This window comes from Balaenoptera ricei, chromosome 4 (assembly GCF_028023285.1).
Source record: "Balaenoptera ricei isolate mBalRic1 chromosome 4, mBalRic1.hap2, whole genome shotgun sequence".
Classification (NCBI taxonomy): Eukaryota; Metazoa; Chordata; class Mammalia; order Artiodactyla; family Balaenopteridae; genus Balaenoptera; species Balaenoptera ricei.
The window spans coordinates 23,624,221-23,647,119 of record NC_082642.1 but is presented as its reverse complement, the minus strand read 5'-3'; positions in this window follow the sequence as shown (position 1 = coordinate 23,647,119).

Sequence of the window (22,899 nt, the reverse complement as noted above, 5' to 3'; positions counted from 1 at the left end):
GCCTTAGTTAGGGACAGTGTCAGGGCCTGCATTAGGACGAGCCTCCAGGCCTCAGTTAGGGACAGGTTCACGGCCTCGGACCTAAAATTCAGGGCCTCATTTAGGGACAGCATCAGGGATTTAGCTAGCATAAGGGGATCTACAGCTGAAAGCAACCTGAACACCACCACAAGCAGATGCAGAAGTGAACCATGCACGCTCCTATGAAGGAATATTCCACAGCAGTTGAGTACATTTTGTTTAAAGTTAGTAACACTATAAAAATTATGTTTTGAAGAAAACTATATTCAGAAGATGAAAGAATCTCGTTCTAAAGAATCTCTTTAGCTAATCTCGACATTAGCTAAAGAGAAGGTTAGGTTAAGGTCTAGGGAGAGTGTCAGGAAATGACCTAGGGATAGTGTCAAGACCTTAGTTACTTAGCACATCAGGACCTAATTTAGGAGCAGTGAGTGTCAGGGCTTCGGGTAGGAACAGCGTCAGAGCCTGACTTAGGCAGTGGGACAGGGCCTGAGTGAGGCCTAGCGTCAGGGCCTTAGCTAGAGACAGTGTCAGGGCATGACTTAGGAGCAGCATAAGAGCCACGGTAGGATCAGCCTCAGGGGCTATGTTAAAGATATTATCAGGGCCTCTGTTAGGGACAGCCTCAAGGCCTCACTTAGAGACAGCATCAGGGCTTCCTTAGGGACAGTTTCAGGACCTTGCTAAGAGATGGGTCAAGAAATTAGCTCAGGATAGTGTCAGGACTTTAGATATTGACGGCAGCAGGGCCTTAGTTAGGGACAGTGTCAGGCCCTGAATTAGGACGAACATCGAGGCCTTAGGTACGGACAGGGTCACAGCCTCGAGAGTAATTTTAGGCCCTTAGTTAAGGACAGCAGCAGGGCTGTCGTTAGCATAAGAGGCACGACATTTGCTAGGGACAGGGTCAGGTTATAGTCTAGGCATAGTGTCAGGAAAGGACCTAAGCATAGTGTCAAAACCTTAGTTACTGAGACTCTCAGATCCTTATTTAGAACCAGTGTCAGGGCTTCAGGTAGGGACAGCATCAGAGCCTGACTTAGGGAGAGCGACAGGGCCTGAGTGAGGCCTAGCGTCAGGCCCTTAGCTGAGGACACTGTCAGGGCATGACTTAGGAACAGAATCAGCGCCTCTGTTGGATCAGCCTTAGCGTCTTTGTTACAGATATGATCAGGGCTTGACTTAGTCACAGCGTCAAGGCCTCAGTTAGGGAAAGCTTCAGGACCTGAGTTAGGGACAGCCTCAGTTCTTAACACAGGGACAGCGACAGGGCTTTCTTAGGGACAGTGTCAGGACCTTGGTTCGAAATATGTCAGGATATTAACTCAGGCTAGTGTCCAGTTTTGAGTTATTGCTGACAGCAGGGCCTATATTAGGGGCCAATTCTGAGCCTTACTTAGAGACAGTGTCAGGGCCTGAGTTAGGACTAGCATCAGAGCCCTTGTCAAGTACAGTGTCAGGGACTGAGTTAGGTGTAGTGTCAGGGCTTTAGTTAGGGACAGTGCCAGCGCCTCAGTTAGGATGAGCCTCCAACCTCAGTTAGGGACAGGTTGATGGCCTCGGGACTAATTTCAGGCTCTTAGTTAGAGACAGCATCAGGGATTTAGTTAGCATAAGAGGCTCGACAATAGCTAAAGACAAGTTTAGGTTAAGATCTAGGGATAGTGTCAGGAAATGACCTAGGGATAGTGCCAAGACCATAGCTAATTAGAGCATCAGTGCCTAATTTAGGCCCAGTGTCAGGGCTTCAGGTAGGGACAGAGTCTTAGCCTGACTTAGGGAGAGCGACAGGGCCTGAGTGATGCCTAGAGTCAGGGCCTTAGCTACGGACAGCGTCAGGGCATGACATAGGATCGACATAAGTGTCTCTGTAAGATCAGCATTAGAGTTTAGTTAAAGACATTATAAGGACCTCTGTGAGGGACAGCCTCAGGGCCTCACTTAGGGACAGTGTCAGGGCTATGGTTGGGAGAGTTTCAGGACCTTGGTAAGACATGGGTCAGGATATTAGCTCAGGATAATGTCAGGACTTTAGATATTGATGGTAGCAGCGCCTACGTTAGGGAAAGTTTCAAGGCGTTAGTTAGGAGTAGCGGGCCTCTGATAGGTCCAGTGTCAGATCCTCAGTTAGCAATAGTGTTAGGGCCTTAGTTAGGGACAGTGTCAGGGCCGGATGTAGGGCGAGCATCTAGGCCTTAGTTCGGGACAGTTTCATGGTCTTGGGACTAAATTCAGTGCCTGAGGTAGGCACAGCCTAAGGGCTTCAGTTAGCATAAGAGGCAGGACATTAGCTAGTGACCGTGTCAGTTTAACATCTAGGGATAGTGTCAGGAAATGACCTAAGGATAGTGTGAAGACCTTTGTTACGGAGACTCTCAGGGACTTATTCAGAAGCAGTGTTAGGGCTTCAGGTAGGGACAGCATCAGGGCCTGACTTAGGGAGAGCGACAGGGCCTGAGTGAGGCCTAATGTCAGGCCCTTAGCTGGGGACACTGTCAGGGAATGACTTAGGAGCAGCATCAGTGCCTTTGTTGGATCAGCTTTAGGTTCTTAGTTAAAGACATGACCGGAGCCCTAGTTAGTCACAGCGTCAAGGCCTCAGTTAGGGAAAGCTTCAGGGTCTGAGTTACAGACAGCCTCAGGTCTTCACTTAAAGACAGCGACAGGGCTTTCTTAGGGACAGTGCCAGGACCTTGGTTAGAAAGGAGTCAGGATATTAGCTCAGGAGAGTGTCAGGATTTTAGTTATTGCTGGCAGCAGGGCCTATATTAAGGACAGATTCCGGGCCTTTGTTAGAGTCAGTGTCATGGCCTTAGTTAGGAGTAGTCAGGGCCTTAGTTAGGGAGAGCATTAGGGTTTCAGTTAGCATAAGATGCAGGAGATTATCTCGGGACAGAGTCAGGTTCCAGGCCAGAGGTAGTGACAGGAAATGACCAAGGGATAACGAGAAGACCTTAGTTATTGAGAGCATCAGGGCCTTAGTTAGCAGCAGCATGAGCGCCTTAATCAGGACCAGCGCCAGGGCTTGATGTATGGACAGCATCAGAGCCTAACTAAGGTACAGCAACAGGGCCTAAGTGAGGCCTATCTTTAGGGCCTGAGTAAGGGACAGTATCAGGGCATGACTTAGGAGCAGCATAAAGGCCTCTGTAGGATCAGCATTAGGGTCTTCGTTAAAGCTATTATCAGGGCCTCCGTTAGGGATAGCCTCAAGGCCTCACTTAGGGACAGCGTCAGGGCTTACTTTGGGAAAGTTTCAGGACCTTGGTAAGACATGGGTCAGGCTATTAGCTCAGGATAATATCAGGTGTTCAGATATTGAGGGCAGCAGGGCCTTAGTTAGAGGCAGTGTCAGGGCCTAAGTTAGGACTAGCATCAGAGCCTTTGTTAGGTACAGTGTCAGCGACTGAGTTAGGTGTAGTGTCAGAGCCTTAGTTAGGGACAGTGTCAGGGCCTGCATTAGGACGAGCCTCCAGGCCTCAGTTAGGGACAGGTTCACGGCCTCGGACCTAAAATTCAGGGCCTCATTTAGGGACAGCATCAGGGATTTAGCTAGCATAAGGGGATCTACAGCTGAAAGCAACCTGAACACCACCACAAGCAGATGCAGAAGTGAACCATGCACGCTCCTATGAAGGAATATTCCACAGCAGTTGAGTACATTTTGTTTAAAGTTAGTAACACTATAAAAATTATGTTTTGAAGAAAACTATATTCAGAAGATGAAAGAATCTCGTTCTAAAGAATCTCTTTAGCTAATCTCGACATTAGCTAAAGAGAAGGTTAGGTTAAGGTCTAGGGAGAGTGTCAGGAAATGACCTAGGGATAGTGTCAAGACCTTAGATACTTAGCACATCAGGACCTAATTTAGGAGCAGTGAGTGTCAGGGCTTCGGGTAGGAACAGCGTCAGAGCCTGACTTAGGCAGTGGGACAGGGCCTGAGTGAGGCCTAGCGTCAGGGCCTTAGCTAGAGACAGTGTCTGGGCATGACTTAGGAGCAGCATAAGAGCCACGGTAGGATCAGCCTCAGGGGCTATGTTAAAGATATTATCAGGGCCTCTGTTAGGGACAGCCTCAAGGCCTCACTTAGAGACAGCATCAGGGCTTCCTTAGGGACAGTTTCAGGACCTTGCTAAGAGATGGATCAAGAAATTAGCTCAGGATAGTGTCAGGACTTTAGATATTGACGGCAGCAGGGCCTTAGTTAGGGACAGTGTCAGGCCCTGAATTAGGACGAACATCGAGGCCTTAGGTACGGACAGGGTCACAGCCTCGAGAGTAATTTTAGGCCCTTAGTTAAGGACAGCAGCAGGGCTGTCGTTAGCATAAGAGGCACGACATTTGCTAGGGACAGGGTCAGGTTATGGTCTAGGGATAGTGTCAGGAAAGGACCTAAGCATAGTGTCAAAACCTTAGTTACTGAGACTCTCAGATCCTTATTTAGAACCAGTGTCAGGGCTTCAGGTAGGGACAGCATCAGAGCCTGACTTAGGGAGAGCGACAGGGCCTGAGTGAGGCCTAGCGTCAGGCCCTTAGCTGAGGGCACTGTCAGGGCATGACTTAGGAACAGAATCAGCGCCTCTGTTGGATCAGCCTTAGCGTCTTTGTTACAGATATGATCAGGGCCTGACTTAGTCACAGCGTCAAGGCCTCAGTTAGGGAAAGCTTCAGGACCTGAGTTAGGGACAGCCTCAGTTCTTAACACAGGGACAGCGACAGGGCTTTCTTAGGGACAGTGTCAGGACCTTGGTTCGAAATATGTCAGGATATTAACTCAGGCTAGTGTCCAGTTTTGAGTTATTGCTGACAGCAGGGCCTATATTAGGGGTCAATTCTGAGCCTTACTTAGAGACAGTGTCAGGGCCTGAGTTAGGACTAGCATCAGAGCCCTTGTCAAGTACAGTGTCAGGGACTGAGTTAGGTGTAGTGTCAGGGCTTTAGTTAGGGACAGTGCCAGCGCCTCAGTTAGGATGAGCCTCCAACCTCAGTTAGGGACAGGTTGATGGCCTCGGGACTAATTTCAGGCTCTTAGTTAGAGACAGCATCAGGGATTTAGTTAGCATAAGAGGCTCGACAATAGCTAAAGACAAGTTTAGGTTAAGATCTAGGGATAGTGTCAGGAAATGACCTAGGGATAGTGCCAAGACCATAGCTAATTAGAGCATCAGTGCCTAATTTAGGCCCAGTGTCAGGGCTTCAGGTAGGGACAGAGTCTTAGCCTGACTTAGGGAGAGCGACAGGGCCTGAGTGATGCCTAGAGTCAGGGCCTTAGCTACGGACAGCGTCAGGGCATGACATAGGATCGACATAAGTGTCTCTGTAAGATCAGCATTAGAGTTTAGTTAAAGACATTATAAGGACCTCTGTGAGGGACAGCCTCAGGGCCTCACTTAGGGACAGTGTCAGGGCTATGGTTGGGAGAGTTTCAGGACCTTGGTAAGACATGGGTCAGGATATTAGCTCAGGATAATGTCAGGACTTTAGATATTGATGGTAGCAGCGCCTACGTTAGGGAAAGTTTCAAGGCGTTAGTTAGGAGTAGCGGGCCTCTGATAGGTCCAGTGTCAGATCCTCAGTTAGCAATAGTGTTAGGGCCTTAGTTAGGGACAGTGTCAGGGCCGGATGTAGGGCGAGCATCTAGGCCTTAGTTCGGGACAGTTTCATGGTCTTGGGACTAAATTCAGTGCCTGAGGTAGGCACAGCCTAAGGGCTTCAGTTAGCATAAGAGGCAGGACATTAGCTAGTGACCGTGTCAGTTTAACATCTAGGGATAGTGTCAGGAAATGACCTAAGGATAGTGTGAAGACCTTTGTTACGGAGACTCTCAGGGCCGTATTCAGAACCAGTGTTAGGGCTTCAGGTAGGGACAGCATCAGAGCCTGACTTAGGGAGAGCGTTAGGGTCTGAGTGAGGCCTAGCATCAGACACTTAGTGGGGGAAACTATCGGGGCATGACTTAGGAGCAGCATCAGGGCCTCTGTTGGATCAGCCTTAGGGTCTTAGTTAAAGACATGATCAGGGTCTGAGTTAGTCACAACATCAAGGCCTGAGTTAGTTAGGGAAAGCTTCAGGGCCTCACTTAGGGACAGCGTCAGGGCTTACTTTGGGACAGTTTCAGGACCTTGGAAAGACATAGGTCAGGATATTAGCTCAGGATAATGTCAGGACTTTTGATAGTGATGGCAGCAGGGCCTTAATTACAGACGGTTTCAGAGCCTGAGTTAGGCCTAGCATCAGGGACTTTGTCAGGTACAGTGTAAGGGACTGAGTTAGGAGTAGTGTCAGGGCCTTGCTTAGGGACAGTGTCAGGGTCTGATTTAGGTGTACTGTCTGAGACCTAGTTAGGGACAGTGCTAGGGCCTGAGTTAGGATTAGTGTCAAGGCCTTCTTTAGGACCAATTTCAGGGCCTTAGTTTGGACTAGCATCAGAGCCATTGTTAGGAATCGTATGAGGGCCTGAGTTAGGCATACTATCAGGGCCTTAGTTAGGGACAGTTTTAGGGCCTGAGTTAGGATTAGTGTCAAGGCCTTATTTAGGAGCAATTTTAGGGCTTTAGTTTGGACTAGCAACAAAGCCTTTGTTAGGTATCATGTCGGGGCCTCAGTTAGGTGTAGTGTCAGGGCCATTGTTAGGGACAGTATCAGGGCCTGACTTAGGAGAAGTGCAGGGCCTTAGCCAGGGAAAGTGTCAAGGCCTTAGTTAGGGACATTATCAGGGCCTGAATTAGCAGTAGTGTCCAAAGTCCTTAGTGAGGAGAGTAAGGAGTAAGTCAGGACTCAGGCCCTGACACTGTTCTTAAATAAGACCCTGACATTACCTGTAACACAGGTCCTGATCTGATTCCTATCATAGGCGCTGATGTTGGACTTAACTAAGGCCCTGACACTGGTCCTAACTAAAGCTGTGACACTACTCTTAACTCAGGCCCTGACACTGTCCCTAACAAAGCCTCTGACACTACTCCTAAATCAGGCCCTGACACTGTCCCTAACTAAGGCCCTGACATACACCTAACTCAGGCCCTGACACTGTCTCTAACTAAAGCCCTGATACTACTCCAAACTCAGCACTGACACTGTCACTAACTAAGGCCCTGACACTATTCATAGCTCACGCCTTAACACAACTCCTAAATCATGCCCTGACAATGTCCCTAACTAAGGCCCTGACACTACTCCTATCTCAAGCAATGACACTGTCCCTAACTTAGGCCTTGACACTACTCCCAAACTAGGCACTGACATTGTCCCTAACTAAGGCCTTGACATGACTCTCAACTCAGGCACTAACACTGTCCCTAACTAAGGACTTGACACTACTCTTAACTCAGGCCCTGGCACAGTCCCTAACAAAGGCCTGCCACTACCCCCAACTCTAGCACTGAGAGTGTCCCTAACTACGGCCATCACACTACTCCTAACTCAGGCACTGACGCTGTCTCTAACTAAGGCCCTGATACTACTCCAAACTCAGCACTGACACTGTCACTAACTAAGGCCCTGACACTATTCATAGCTCACGCCCTAACACAACTCCTAAATCATGCCCTGACAATGTCCCTAACTAAGGCCCTGACACTACTCCTATCTCAAGCAATGACACTGTCCCTAACTTAGGCCTTGACACTACTCCCAAACTAGGCACTGACATTGTCCCTAACTAAGGCCTTGACATGACTCTCAACTCAGGCACTAACACTGTCCCTAACTAAGGACTTGACACTACTCTTAACTCAGGCCCTGGCACAGTCCCTAACAAAGGCCTGCCACTACCCCCAACTCTAGCACTGAGAGTGTCCCTAACTACGGCCATCACACTACTCCTAACTCAGGCACTGACGCTGTCCCGAAGTAAGGCCCTGACACTACTCCCAACGCAGGCACTGACGCTATCCCTAACTAAGGCTCTGACACTACTCCCAACACAGGCATTGACACTGTCCCTACCTAAGGCCCTCACACTACTACTTACTTAGGCACTGACACGCTACCTAACTAAGGCCCTGAGACTACTTCTACCTCAGACCCTGACACGGTCCCTAACGAAGGGCCTGATACCACTCCCAACACAGGCACTGACACTCTCCCTAACTAAGGCCTTGACACTACTTTTAACTCATGCCCTGATGCTGTCCCCATAAAAGACCCTGGGACTCTTCCCAACTCAGGCACTGACACTCTCCCTAACTAAGACCCTGACACTACTCCCATCGCAGCCACTGACACTGTCCCTAATGCCCTGACACTACTTCCAACTCAGGCACTGACACTGTCCCTAACTAGGCCCTGACACTACTCCCAGCTCAGGCACTGACACTGTCCCTAACTAAGGCCCTGACATAACTCCCAACTCCGGCACTGACACTTTCTCTAACTAAGGCCCTGAAACTACTCACAACTCAGGCCCTGACACTGTTCCTAACTACCGGTCTCAGACTACTCCTAACTTAGGCCCTGACACTATTCCTAACACAGTCACTGACACTGTCCCTAACTAAGGTCCTGAGACTATTCCTAACTCAGACCCTGACACTGTCCATAACTTAGGCCATGTCACTACTCCCAACTCAGGCACTGACGCTGTTCCTAACTAAGGGTCTGACACTACTCCAAACTGAGACACTGACACTCTTCCAAATTAAGGCCTTGACACTACTCTTAACTCAGGCCCTGACACTGTCCATAATCAAGACCCTGACAAAAATCCCAACTTAGGCACTGACAATGTCCGTAACTAAGGCCCTGACACTATTCCCATCTCAGCCACTGACACTGTCCCTAACTATGGCCCTGACACTACTCCCAACGCAAGCACTGGTGCTGTCCCTAACTAAGGCACTGGCACTACTCCCAACTCGCCCTGGCACTGTTCCTAACTAAGGCTCTGACACTACTCCCAATTCAGGCAATGACAGTGTCCCTAACTGAGTCAATGATACTACTCCCAACTCAAGCACTAAGGCTCTGGATCATTGTGATGACAAGCGCCGTGGAGCATTGTGATGACAAGGGTCATGGAGAATTGTGATGACGGGTCATGGAGCATTGTGGTGACAAGGGCCATGGAGCATTTTGATTACAGGGGTCATGGGCCATTGTGATGAAAGTGGTCATGGAGCATTGTGATTAAAGTGGTCATGGAACATTGTGATAAAAGTGGTCATGTAGCATTGTGATGTAAAGTGCTATGGAGCATTGGTATGACAGGGGTCATGGAGCATAGTGATGACAAATGCGTGGAGATTTGTGATGACGAGGACCATGGAGCATTGAGATTATAAGGATCATGCAGCATTGTGATGACAGGGGCCATGGAGCATTTTAATGACAAGGGACATGGAGCATTGTGATGACAGCGGTCATGGAGCATTGTGGTGACCAGCGGCATGGAGCATTGTGAAGAAAGGGGTACTGTAACATTGTGATGAAAGGGTCAAGGAGCATTTTGATTACAAGGTTCATGGAGCATTGTGATGACAGAGCTCATGTGGCATTATGATGACAGTGGTCCTGGAGCAATGTGATGAACGTTGTCATGGAGCACTGTGATTACAGGGGCCATGGAGAATTGTGATGACAAAGGCCAGGGAACATTGTGATGACAGGGGTCATGGAGCATTGTGATGAAAACGGACCTGGAGCATTGTGATGAAAGGGGTCATGGCTCATTGTGATGACAGCGGGCCTGGAACATTGTGATGACAGGGGTCACGGGGCATTGTGATGACAAGGGCCATGGAACATTTTGATGACAGTGGTCATATGGCATTTTGAATGACAGGGGCCATGAAGCATTGTGATGACAAGAGTCATGGAGACTTGTGATGACAGGGGGCATGGAGCTTTGTGATTTCACAGGCATGTAGCATTTTAGACAAGGGTCATGGAGCATTGTGATGAAAGGGGTCATGGAGCATTGTGATGATAAGGGCATGGAGCATTGTGATGACAATGGCATGTAGCATTGCGATGACAAAGGTCATGGAGCATTGTGATGACAGGGGTTATGGAGCATTGTGATGAAAAGGGCGTGGAGCATTGTGATGACAGTGGTCATGGAACATTGTGACGATAAGGGCATCGAGCCGAGTTAGGGACAGTCTAGCGGCCTTGGGACTAAATTCAGTGCCTGAATTAGGCACAGCCTAAGGTCTTTAGTTAGCATAAGAGGTAGGACATTAGCTTGGGACAGGGTTAGGGTAAAGGCTTGGAATCGTGTCAGGAAATGACCTAAGGATAGTGTGAAGACCTTTGTTACTGAGACTCTCAGGGACTTATTCAGAAGCAGTGTTAGGGCTTCAGGTAGGGACAGCATCAGGGCCTGACTTAGGGAGAGCGACAGGGCCTGAGTGAGGCCTAATGTCAGGCCCTTAGCTGGGGACACTGTCAGGGAATGACTTAGGAGCAGCATCAGTGCCTTTGTTGGATCAGCTTTAGGTTCTTAGTTAAAGACATGACCGGAGCCCTAGTTAGTCACAGCGTCAAGGCCTCAGTTAGGGAAAGCTTCAGGGTCTGAGTTACAGACAGCCTCAGGTCTTCACTTAAAGACAGCGACAGGGCTTTCTTAGGGACAGTGCCAGGACCTTGGTTAGAAAGGAGTCAGGATATTAGCTCAGGAGAGTGTCAGGATTTTAGTTATTGCTGGCAGCAGGGCCTATATTAAGGACAGATTCCGGGCCTTTGTTAGAGTCAGTGTCATGGCCTTAGTTAGGAGTAGTCAGGGCCTTAGTTAGGGAGAGCATTAGGGTTTCAGTTAGCATAAGATGCAGGAGATTATCTCGGGACAGAGTCAGGTTCCAGGCCAGAGGTAGTGACAGGAAATGACCAAGGGATAACGAGAAGACCTTAGTTATTGAGAGCATCAGGGCCTTAGTTAGCAGCAGCATGAGCGCCTTAATCAGGACCAGCGCCAGGGCTTGATGTATGGACAGCATCAGAGCCTAACTAAGGTACAGCAACAGGGCCTAAGTGAGGCCTATCTTTAGGGCCTGAGTAAGGGACAGTATCAGGGCATGACTTAGGAGCAGCATAAAGGCCTCTGTAGGATCAGCATTAGGGTCTTCGTTAAAGCTATTATCAGGGCCTCCGTTAGGGATAGCCTCAAGGCCTCACTTAGGGACAGCGTCAGGGCTTACTTTGGGAAAGTTTCAGGACCTTGGTAAGACATGGGTCAGGCTATTAGCTCAGGATAATATCAGGTGTTCAGATATTGAGGGCAGCAGGGCCTTAGTTAGAGGCAGTGTCAGGGCCTAAGTTAGGACTAGCATCAGAGCCTTTGTTAGGTACAGTGTCAGCGACTGAGTTAGGTGTAGTGTCAGAGCCTTAGTTAGGGACAGTGTCAGGGCCTGCATTAGGACGAGCCTCCAGGCCTCAGTTAGGGACAGGTTCACGGCCTCGGACCTAAAATTCAGGGCCTCATTTAGGGACAGCATCAGGGATTTAGCTAGCATAAGGGGATCTACAGCTGAAAGCAACCTGAACACCACCACAAGCAGATGCAGAAGTGAACCATGCACGCTCCTATGAAGGAATATTCCACAGCAGTTGAGTACATTTTGTTTAAAGTTAGTAACACTATAAAAATTATGTTTTGAAGAAAACTATATTCAGAAGATGAAAGAATCTCGTTCTAAAGAATCTCTTTAGCTAATCTCGACATTAGCTAAAGAGAAGGTTAGGTTAAGGTCTAGGGAGAGTGTCAGGAAATGACCTAGGGATAGTGTCAAGACCTTAGTTACTTAGCACATCAGGACCTAATTTAGGAGCAGTGAGTGTCAGGGCTTCGGGTAGGAACAGCGTCAGAGCCTGACTTAGGCAGTGGGACAGGGCCTGAGTGAGGCCTAGCGTCAGGGCCTTAGCTAGAGACAGTGTCAGGGCATGACTTAGGAGCAGCATAAGAGCCACGGTAGGATCAGCCTCAGGGGCTATGTTAAAGATATTATCAGGGCCTCTGTTAGGGACAGCCTCAAGGCCTCACTTAGAGACAGCATCAGGGCTTCCTTAGGGACAGTTTCAGGACCTTGCTAAGAGATGGGTCAAGAAATTAGCTCAGGATAGTGTCAGGACTTTAGATATTGACGGCAGCAGGGCCTTAGTTAGGGACAGTGTCAGGCCCTGAATTAGGACGAACATCGAGGCCTTAGGTACGGACAGGGTCACAGCCTCGAGAGTAATTTTAGGCCCTTAGTTAAGGACAGCAGCAGGGCTGTCGTTAGCATAAGAGGCACGACATTTGCTAGGGACAGGGTCAGGTTATAGTCTAGGGATAGTGTCAGGAAAGGACCTAAGCATAGTGTCAAAACCTTAGTTACTGAGACTCTCAGATCCTTATTTAGAACCAGTGTCAGGGCTTCAGGTAGGGACAGCATCAGAGCCTGACTTAGGGAGAGCGACAGGGCCTGAGTGAGGCCTAGCGTCAGGCCCTTAGCTGAGGACACTGTCAGGGCATGACTTAGGAACAGAATCAGCGCCTCTGTTGGATCAGCCTTAGCGTCTTTGTTACAGATATGATCAGGGCCTGACTTAGTCACAGCGTCAAGGCCTCAGTTAGGGAAAGCTTCAGGACCTGAGTTAGGGACAGCCTCAGTTCTTAACACAGGGACAGCGACAGGGCTTTCTTAGGGACAGTGTCAGGACCTTGGTTCGAAATATGTCAGGATATTAACTCAGGCTAGTGTCCAGTTTTGAGTTATTGCTGACAGCAGGGCCTATATTAGGGGCCAATTCTGAGCCTTACTTAGAGACAGTGTCAGGGCCTGAGTTAGGACTAGCATCAGAGCCCTTGTCAAGTACAGTGTCAGGGACTGAGTTAGGTGTAGTGTCAGGGCTTTAGTTAGGGACAGTGCCAGCGCCTCAGTTAGGATGAGCCTCCAACCTCAGTTAGGGACAGGTTGATGGCCTCGGGACTAATTTCAGGCTCTTAGTTAGAGACAGCATCAGGGATTTAGTTAGCATAAGAGGCTCGACAATAGCTAAAGACAAGTTTAGGTTAAGATCTAGGGATAGTGTCAGGAAATGACCTAGGGATAGTGCCAAGACCATAGCTAATTAGAGCATCAGTGCCTAATTTAGGCCCAGTGTCAGGGCTTCAGGTAGGGACAGAGTCTTAGCCTGACTTAGGGAGAGCGACAGGGCCTGAGTGATGCCTAGAGTCAGGGCCTTAGCTACGGACAGCGTCAGGGCATGACATAGGATCGACATAAGTGTCTCTGTAAGATCAGCATTAGAGTTTAGTTAAAGACATTATAAGGACCTCTGTGAGGGACAGCCTCAGGGCCTCACTTAGGGACAGTGTCAGGGCTATGGTTGGGAGAGTTTCAGGACCTTGGTAAGACATGGGTCAGGATATTAGCTCAGGATAATGTCAGGACTTTAGATATTGATGGTAGCAGCGCCTACGTTAGGGAAAGTTTCAAGGCGTTAGTTAGGAGTAGCGGGCCTCTGATAGGTCCAGTGTCAGATCCTCAGTTAGCAATAGTGTTAGGGCCTTAGTTAGGGACAGTGTCAGGGCCGGATGTAGGGCGAGCATCTAGGCCTTAGTTCGGGACAGTTTCATGGTCTTGGGACTAAATTCAGTGCCTGAGGTAGGCACAGCCTAAGGGCTTCAGTTAGCATAAGAGGCAGGACATTAGCTAGTGACCGTGTCAGTTTAACATCTAGGGATAGTGTCAGGAAATGACCTAAGGATAGTGTGAAGACCTTTGTTACGGAGACTCTCAGGGACTTATTCAGAAGCAGTGTTAGGGCTTCAGGTAGGGACAGCATCAGGGCCTGACTTAGGGAGAGCGACAGGGCCTGAGTGAGGCCTAATGTCAGGCCCTTAGCTGGGGACACTGTCAGGGAATGACTTAGGAGCAGCATCAGTGCCTTTGTTGGATCAGCTTTAGGTTCTTAGTTAAAGACATGACCGGAGCCCTAGTTAGTCACAGCGTCAAGGCCTCAGTTAGGGAAAGCTTCAGGGTCTGAGTTACAGACAGCCTCAGGTCTTCACTTAAAGACAGCGACAGGGCTTTCTTAGGGACAGTGCCAGGACCTTGGTTAGAAAGGAGTCAGGATATTAGCTCAGGAGAGTGTCAGGATTTTAGTTATTGCTGGCAGCAGGGCCTATATTAAGGACAGATTCCGGGCCTTTGTTAGAGTCAGTGTCATGGCCTTAGTTAGGAGTAGTCAGGGCCTTAGTTAGGGAGAGCATTAGGGTTTCAGTTAGCATAAGATGCAGGAGATTATCTCGGGACAGAGTCAGGTTCCAGGCCAGAGGTAGTGACAGGAAATGACCAAGGGATAACGAGAAGACCTTAGTTATTGAGAGCATCAGGGCCTTAGTTAGCAGCAGCATGAGCGCCTTAATCAGGACCAGCGCCAGGGCTTGATGTATGGACAGCATCAGAGCCTAACTAAGGTACAGCAACAGGGCCTAAGTGAGGCCTATCTTTAGGGCCTGAGTAAGGGACAGTATCAGGGCATGACTTAGGAGCAGCATAAAGGCCTCTGTAGGATCAGCATTAGGGTCTTCGTTAAAGCTATTATCAGGGCCTCCGTTAGGGATAGCCTCAAGGCCTCACTTAGGGACAGCGTCAGGGCTTACTTTGGGAAAGTTTCAGGACCTTGGTAAGACATGGGTCAGGCTATTAGCTCAGGATAATATCAGGTGTTCAGATATTGAGGGCAGCAGGGCCTTAGTTAGAGGCAGTGTCAGGGCCTAAGTTAGGACTAGCATCAGAGCCTTTGTTAGGTACAGTGTCAGCGACTGAGTTAGGTGTAGTGTCAGAGCCTTAGTTAGGGACAGTGTCAGGGCCTGCATTAGGACGAGCCTCCAGGCCTCAGTTAGGGACAGGTTCACGGCCTCGGACCTAAAATTCAGGGCCTCATTTAGGGACAGCATCAGGGATTTAGCTAGCATAAGGGGATCTACAGCTGAAAGCAACCTGGACACCACCACAAGCAGATGCAGAAGTGAACCATGCACGCTCCTATGAAGGAATATTCCACAGCAGTTGAGTACATTTTGTTTAAAGTTAGTAACACTATAAAAATTATGTTTTGAAGAAAACTATATTCAGAAGATGAAAGAATCTCGTTCTAAAGAATCTCTTTAGCTAATCTCGACATTAGCTAAAGAGAAGGTTAGGTTAAGGTCTAGGGAGAGTGTCAGGAAATGACCTAGGGATAGTGTCAAGACCTTAGATACTTAGCACATCAGGACCTAATTTAGGAGCAGTGAGTGTCAGGGCTTCGGGTAGGAACAGCGTCAGAGCCTGACTTAGGCAGTGGGACAGGGCCTGAGTGAGGCCTAGCGTCAGGGCCTTAGCTAGAGACAGTGTCTGGGCATGACTTAGGAGCAGCATAAGAGCCACGGTAGGATCAGCCTCAGGGGCTATGTTAAAGATATTATCAGGGCCTCTGTTAGGGACAGCCTCAAGGCCTCACTTAGAGACAGCATCAGGGCTTCCTTAGGGACAGTTTCAGGACCTTGCTAAGAGATGGGTCAAGAAATTAGCTCAGGATAGTGTCAGGACTTTAGATATTGACGGCAGCAGGGCCTTAGTTAGGGACAGTGTCAGGCCCTGAATTAGGACGAACATCGAGGCCTTAGGTACGGACAGGGTCACAGCCTCGAGAGTAATTTTAGGCCCTTAGTTAAGGACAGCAGCAGGGCTGTCGTTAGCATAAGAGGCACGACATTTGCTAGGGACAGGGTCAGGTTATGGTCTAGGGATAGTGTCAGGAAAGGACCTAAGCATAGTGTCAAAACCTTAGTTACTGAGACTCTCAGATCCTTATTTAGAACCAGTGTCAGGGCTTCAGGTAGGGACAGCATCAGAGCCTGACTTAGGGAGAGCGACAGGGCCTGAGTGAGGCCTAGCGTCAGGCCCTTAGCTGAGGGCACTGTCAGGGCATGACTTAGGAACAGAATCAGCGCCTCTGTTGGATCAGCCTTAGCGTCTTTGTTACAGATATGATCAGGGCCTGACTTAGTCACAGCGTCAAGGCCTCAGTTAGGGAAAGCTTCAGGACCTGAGTTAGGGACAGCCTCAGTTCTTAACACAGGGACAGCGACAGGGCTTTCTTAGGGACAGTGTCAGGACCTTGGTTCGAAATATGTCAGGATATTAACTCAGGCTAGTGTCCAGTTTTGAGTTATTGCTGACAGCAGGGCCTATATTAGGGGCCAATTCTGAGCCTTACTTAGAGACAGTGTCAGGGCCTGAGTTAGGACTAGCATCAGAGCCCTTGTCAAGTACAGTGTCAGGGACTGAGTTAGGTGTAGTGTCAGGGCTTTAGTTAGGGACAGTGCCAGCGCCTCAGTTAGGATGAGCCTCCAACCTCAGTTAGGGACAGGTTGATGGCCTCGGGACTAATTTCAGGCTCTTAGTTAGAGACAGCATCAGGGATTTAGTTAGCATAAGAGGCTCGACAATAGCTAAAGACAAGTTTAGGTTAAGATCTAGGGATAGTGTCAGGAAATGACCTAGGGATAGTGCCAAGACCATAGCTAATTAGAGCATCAGTGCCTAATTTAGGCCCAGTGTCAGGGCTTCAGGTAGGGACAGAGTCTTAGCCTGACTTAGGGAGAGCGACAGGGCCTGAGTGATGCCTAGAGTCAGGGCCTTAGCTACGGACAGCGTCAGGGCATGACATAGGATCGACATAAGTGTCTCTGTAAGATCAGCATTAGAGTTTAGTTAAAGACATTATAAGGACCTCTGTGAGGGACAGCCTCAGGGCCTCACTTAGGGACAGTGTCAGGGCTATGGTTGGGAGAGTTTCAGGACCTTGGTAAGACATGGGTCAGGATATTAGCTCAGGATAATGTCAGGACTTTAGATATTGATGGTAGCAGCGCCTACGTTAGGGAAAGTTTCAAGGCGTTAGTTAGGAGTAGCGGGCCTCTGATAGGTCCAGTGTCAGATCCTCAGTTAGCAATAGTGTTAGGGCCTTAGTTAGGGACAGTGTCAGGGCCGGATGTAGGGCGAGCATCTAGGCCTTAGTTCGGGACAGTTTCATGGTCTTGGGACTAAATTCAGTGCCTGAGGTAGGCACAGCCTAAGGGCTTCAGTTAGCATAAGAGGCAGGACATTAGCTAGTGACCGTGTCAGTTTAACATCTAGGGATAGTGTCAGGAAATGACCTAAGGATAGTGTGAAGACCTTTGTTACGGAGACTCTCAGGGACTTATTCAGAAGCAGTGTTAGGGCTTCAGGTAGGGACAGCATCAGGGCCTGACTTAGGGAGAGCGACAGGGCCTGAGTGAGGCCTAATGTCAGGCCCTTAGCTGGGGACACTGTCAGGGAATGACTTAGGAGCAGCATCAGTGCCTTTGTTGGATCAGCTTTAGGTTCTTAGTTAAAGACATGACCGGAGCCCTAGTTAGTCACAGCGTCAAGGCCTCAGTTAGGGAAAGCTTCAGGGTCTGAGTTACAGACAGCCTCAGGTCTTCACTTAAAGACAGCGACAGGGCTTTCTTAGGGACAGTGCCAGGACCTTGGTTAGAAAGGAGTCAGGATATTAGCTCAGGAGAGTGTCAGGATTTTAGTTATTGCTGGCAGCAGGGCCTATATTAAGGACAGATTCCGGGCCTTTGTTAGAGTCAGTGTCATGGCCTTAGTTAGGAGTAGTCAGGGCCTTAGTTAGGGAGAGCATTAGGGTTTCAGTTAGCATAAGATGCAGGAGATTATCTCGGGACAGAGTCAGGTTCCAGGCCAGAGGTAGTGACAGGAAATGACCAAGGGATAACGAGAAGACCTTAGTTATTGAGAGCATCAGGGCCTTAGTTAGCAGCAGCATGAGCGCCTTAATCAGGACCAGCGCCAGGGCTTGATGTATGGACAGCATCAGAGCCTAACTAAGGTACAGCAACAGGGCCTAAGTGAGGCCTATCTTTAGGGCCTGAGTAAGGGACAGTATCAGGGCATGACTTAGGAGCAGCATAAAGGCCTCTGTAGGATCAGCATTAGGGTCTTCGTTAAAGCTATTATCAGGGCCTCCGTTAGGGATAGCCTCAAGGCCTCACTTAGGGACAGCGTCAGGGCTTACTTTGGGAAAGTTTCAGGACCTTGGTAAGACATGGGTCAGGCTATTAGCTCAGGATAATATCAGGTGTTCAGATATTGAGGGCAGCAGGGCCTTAGTTAGAGGCAGTGTCAGGGCCTAAGTTAGGACTAGCATCAGAGCCTTTGTTAGGTACAGTGTCAGCGACTGAGTTAGGTGTAGTGTCAGAGCCTTAGTTAGGGACAGTGTCAGGGCCTGCATTAGGACGAGCCTCCAGGCCTCAGTTAGGGACAGGTTCACGGCCTCGGACCTAAAATTCAGGGCCTCATTTAGGGACAGCATCAGGGATTTAGCTAGCATAAGGGGATCTACAGCTGAAAGCAACCTGGACACCACCACAAGCAGATGCAGAAGTGAACCATGCACGCTCCTATGAAGGAATATTCCACAGCAGTTGAGTACATTTTGTTTAAAGTTAGTAACACTATAAAAATTATGTTTTGAAGAAAACTATATTCAGAAGATGAAAGAATCTCGTTCTAAAGAATCTCTTTAGCTAATCTCGACATTAGCTAAAGAGAAGGTTAGGTTAAGGTCTAGGGAGAGTGTCAGGAAATGACCTAGGGATAGTGTCAAGACCTTAGATACTTAGTACATCAGGACCTAATTTAGGAGCAGTGAGTGTCAGGGCTTCGGGTAGGAACAGCGTCAGAGCCTGACTTAGGCAGTGGGACAGGGCCTGAGTGAGGCCTAGCGTCAGGGCCTTAGCTAGAGACAGTGTCTGGGCATGACTTAGGAGCAGCATAAGAGCCACGGTAGGATCAGCCTCAGGGGCTATGTTAAAGATATTATCAGGGCCTCTGTTAGGGACAGCCTCAAGGCCTCACTTAGAGACAGCATCAGGGCTTCCTTAGGGACAGTTTCAGGACCTTGCTAAGAGATGGGTCAAGAAATTAGCTCAGGATAGTGTCAGGACTTTAGATATTGACGGCAGCAGGGCCTTAGTTAGGGACAGTGTCAGGCCCTGAATTAGGACGAACATCGAGGCCTTAGGTACGGACAGGGTCACAGCCTCGAGAGTAATTTTAGGCCCTTAGTTAAGGACAGCAGCAGGGCTGTCGTTAGCATAAGAGGCACGACATTTGCTAGGGACAGGGTCAGGTTATGGTCTAGGGATAGTGTCAGGAAAGGACCTAAGCATAGTGTCAAAACCTTAGTTACTGAGACTCTCAGATCCTTATTTAGAACCAGTGTCAGGGCTTCAGGTAGGGACAGCATCAGAGCCTGACTTAGGGAGAGCGACAGGGCCTGAGTGAGGCCTAGCGTCAGGCCCTTAGCTGAGGGCACTGTCAGGGCATGACTTAGGAACAGAATCAGCGCCTCTGTTGGATCAGCCTTAGCGTCTTTGTTACAGATATGATCAGGGCCTGACTTAGTCACAGCGTCAAGGCCTCAGTTAGGGAAAGCTTCAGGACCTGAGTTAGGGACAGCCTCAGTTCTTAACACAGGGACAGCGACAGGGCTTTCTTAGGGACAGTGTCAGGACCTTGGTTCGAAATATGTCAGGATATTAACTCAGGCTAGTGTCCAGTTTTGAGTTATTGCTGACAGCAGGGCCTATATTAGGGGCCAATTCTGAGCCTTACTTAGAGACAGTGTCAGGGCCTGAGTTAGGACTAGCATCAGAGCCCTTGTCAAGTACAGTGTCAGGGACTGAGTTAGGTGTAGTGTCAGGGCTTTAGTTAGGGACAGTGCCAGCGCCTCAGTTAGGATGAGCCTCCAACCTCAGTTAGGGACAGGTTGATGGCCTCGGGACTAATTTCAGGCTCTTAGTTAGAGACAGCATCAGGGATTTAGTTAGCATAAGAGGCTCGACAATAGCTAAAGACAAGTTTAGGTTAAGATCTAGGGATAGTGTCAGGAAATGACCTAGGGATAGTGCCAAGACCATAGCTAATTAGAGCATCAGTGCCTAATTTAGGCCCAGTGTCAGGGCTTCAGGTAGGGACAGAGTCTTAGCCTGACTTAGGGAGAGCGACAGGGCCTGAGTGATGCCTAGAGTCAGGGCCTTAGCTACGGACAGCGTCAGGGCATGACATAGGATCGACATAAGTGTCTCTGTAAGATCAGCATTAGAGTTTAGTTAAAGACATTATAAGGACCTCTGTGAGGGACAGCCTCAGGGCCTCACTTAGGGACAGTGTCAGGGCTATGGTTGGGAGAGTTTCAGGACCTTGGTAAGACATGGGTCAGGATATTAGCTCAGGATAATGTCAGGACTTTAGATATTGATGGTAGCAGCGCCTACGTTAGGGAAAGTTTCAAGGCGTTAGTTAGGAGTAGCGGGCCTCTGATAGGTCCAGTGTCAGATCCTCAGTTAGCAATAGTGTTAGGGCCTTAGTTAGGGACAGTGTCAGGGCCGGATGTAGGGCGAGCATCTAGGCCTTAGTTCGGGACAGTTTCATGGTCTTGGGACTAAATTCAGTGCCTGAGGTAGGCACAGCCTAAGGGCTTCAGTTAGCATAAGAGGCAGGACATTAGCTAGTGACCGTGTCAGTTTAACATCTAGGGATAGTGTCAGGAAATGACCTAAGGATAGTGTGAAGACCTTTGTTACGGAGACTCTCAGGGACTTATTCAGAAGCAGTGTTAGGGCTTCAGGTAGGGACAGCATCAGGGCCTGACTTAGGGAGAGCGACAGGGCCTGAGTGAGGCCTAATGTCAGGCCCTTAGCTGGGGACACTGTCAGGGAATGACTTAGGAGCAGCATCAGTGCCTTTGTTGGATCAGCTTTAGGTTCTTAGTTAAAGACATGACCGGAGCCCTAGTTAGTCACAGCGTCAAGGCCTCAGTTAGGGAAAGCTTCAGGGTCTGAGTTACAGACAGCCTCAGGTCTTCACTTAAAGACAGCGACAGGGCTTTCTTAGGGACAGTGCCAGGACCTTGGTTAGAAAGGAGTCAGGATATTAGCTCAGGAGAGTGTCAGGATTTTAGTTATTGCTGGCAGCAGGGCCTATATTAAGGACAGATTCCGGGCCTTTGTTAGAGTCAGTGTCATGGCCTTAGTTAGGAGTAGTCAGGGCCTTAGTTAGGGAGAGCATTAGGGTTTCAGTTAGCATAAGATGCAGGAGATTATCTCGGGACAGAGTCAGGTTCCAGGCCAGAGGTAGTGACAGGAAATGACCAAGGGATAACGAGAAGACCTTAGTTATTGAGAGCATCAGGGCCTTAGTTAGCAGCAGCATGAGCGCCTTAATCAGGACCAGCGCCAGGGCTTGATGTATGGACAGCATCAGAGCCTAACTAAGGTACAGCAACAGGGCCTAAGTGAGGCCTATCTTTAGGGCCTGAGTAAGGGACAGTATCAGGGCATGACTTAGGAGCAGCATAAAGGCCTCTGTAGGATCAGCATTAGGGTCTTCGTTAAAGCTATTATCAGGGCCTCCGTTAGGGATAGCCTCAAGGCCTCACTTAGGGACAGCGTCAGGGCTTACTTTGGGAAAGTTTCAGGACCTTGGTAAGACATGGGTCAGGCTATTAGCTCAGGATAATATCAGGTGTTCAGATATTGAGGGCAGCAGGGCCTTAGTTAGAGGCAGTGTCAGGGCCTAAGTTAGGACTAGCATCAGAGCCTTTGTTAGGTACAGTGTCAGCGACTGAGTTAGGTGTAGTGTCAGAGCCTTAGTTAGGGACAGTGTCAGGGCCTGCATTAGGACGAGCCTCCAGGCCTCAGTTAGGGACAGGTTCACGGCCTCGGACCTAAAATTCAGGGCCTCATTTAGGGACAGCATCAGGGATTTAGCTAGCATAAGGGGATCTACAGCTGAAAGCAACCTGAACACCACCACAAGCAGATGCAGAAGTGAACCATGCACGCTCCTATGAAGGAATATTCCACAGCAGTTGAGTACATTTTGTTTAAAGTTAGTAACACTATAAAAATTATGTTTTGAAGAAAACTATATTCAGAAGATGAAAGAATCTCGTTCTAAAGAATCTCTTTAGCTAATCTCGACATTAGCTAAAGAGAAGGTTAGGTTAAGGTCTAGGGAGAGTGTCAGGAAATGACCTAGGGATAGTGTCAAGACCTTAGATACTTAGCACATCAGGACCTAATTTAGGAGCAGTGAGTGTCAGGGCTTCGGGTAGGAACAGCGTCAGAGCCTGACTTAGGCAGTGGGACAGGGCCTGAGTGAGGCCTAGCGTCAGGGCCTTAGCTAGAGACAGTGTCTGGGCATGACTTAGGAGCAGCATAAGAGCCACGGTAGGATCAGCCTCAGGGGCTATGTTAAAGATATTATCAGGGCCTCTGTTAGGGACAGCCTCAAGGCCTCACTTAGAGACAGCATCAGGGCTTCCTTAGGGACAGTTTCAGGACCTTGCTAAGAGATGGGTCAAGAAATTAGCTCAGGATAGTGTCAGGACTTTAGATATTGACGGCAGCAGGGCCTTAGTTAGGGACAGTGTCAGGCCCTGAATTAGGACGAACATCGAGGCCTTAGGTACGGACAGGGTCACAGCCTCGAGAGTAATTTTAGGCCCTTAGTTAAGGACAGCAGCAGGGCTGTCGTTAGCATAAGAGGCACGACATTTGCTAGGGACAGGGTCAGGTTATGGTCTAGGGATAGTGTCAGGAAAGGACCTAAGCATAGTGTCAAAACCTTAGTTACTGAGACTCTCAGATCCTTATTTAGAACCAGTGTCAGGGCTTCAGGTAGGGACAGCATCAGAGCCTGACTTAGGGAGAGCGACAGGGCCTGAGTGAGGCCTAGCGTCAGGCCCTTAGCTGAGGGCACTGTCAGGGCATGACTTAGGAACAGAATCAGCGCCTCTGTTGGATCAGCCTTAGCGTCTTTGTTACAGATATGATCAGGGCTTGACTTAGTCACA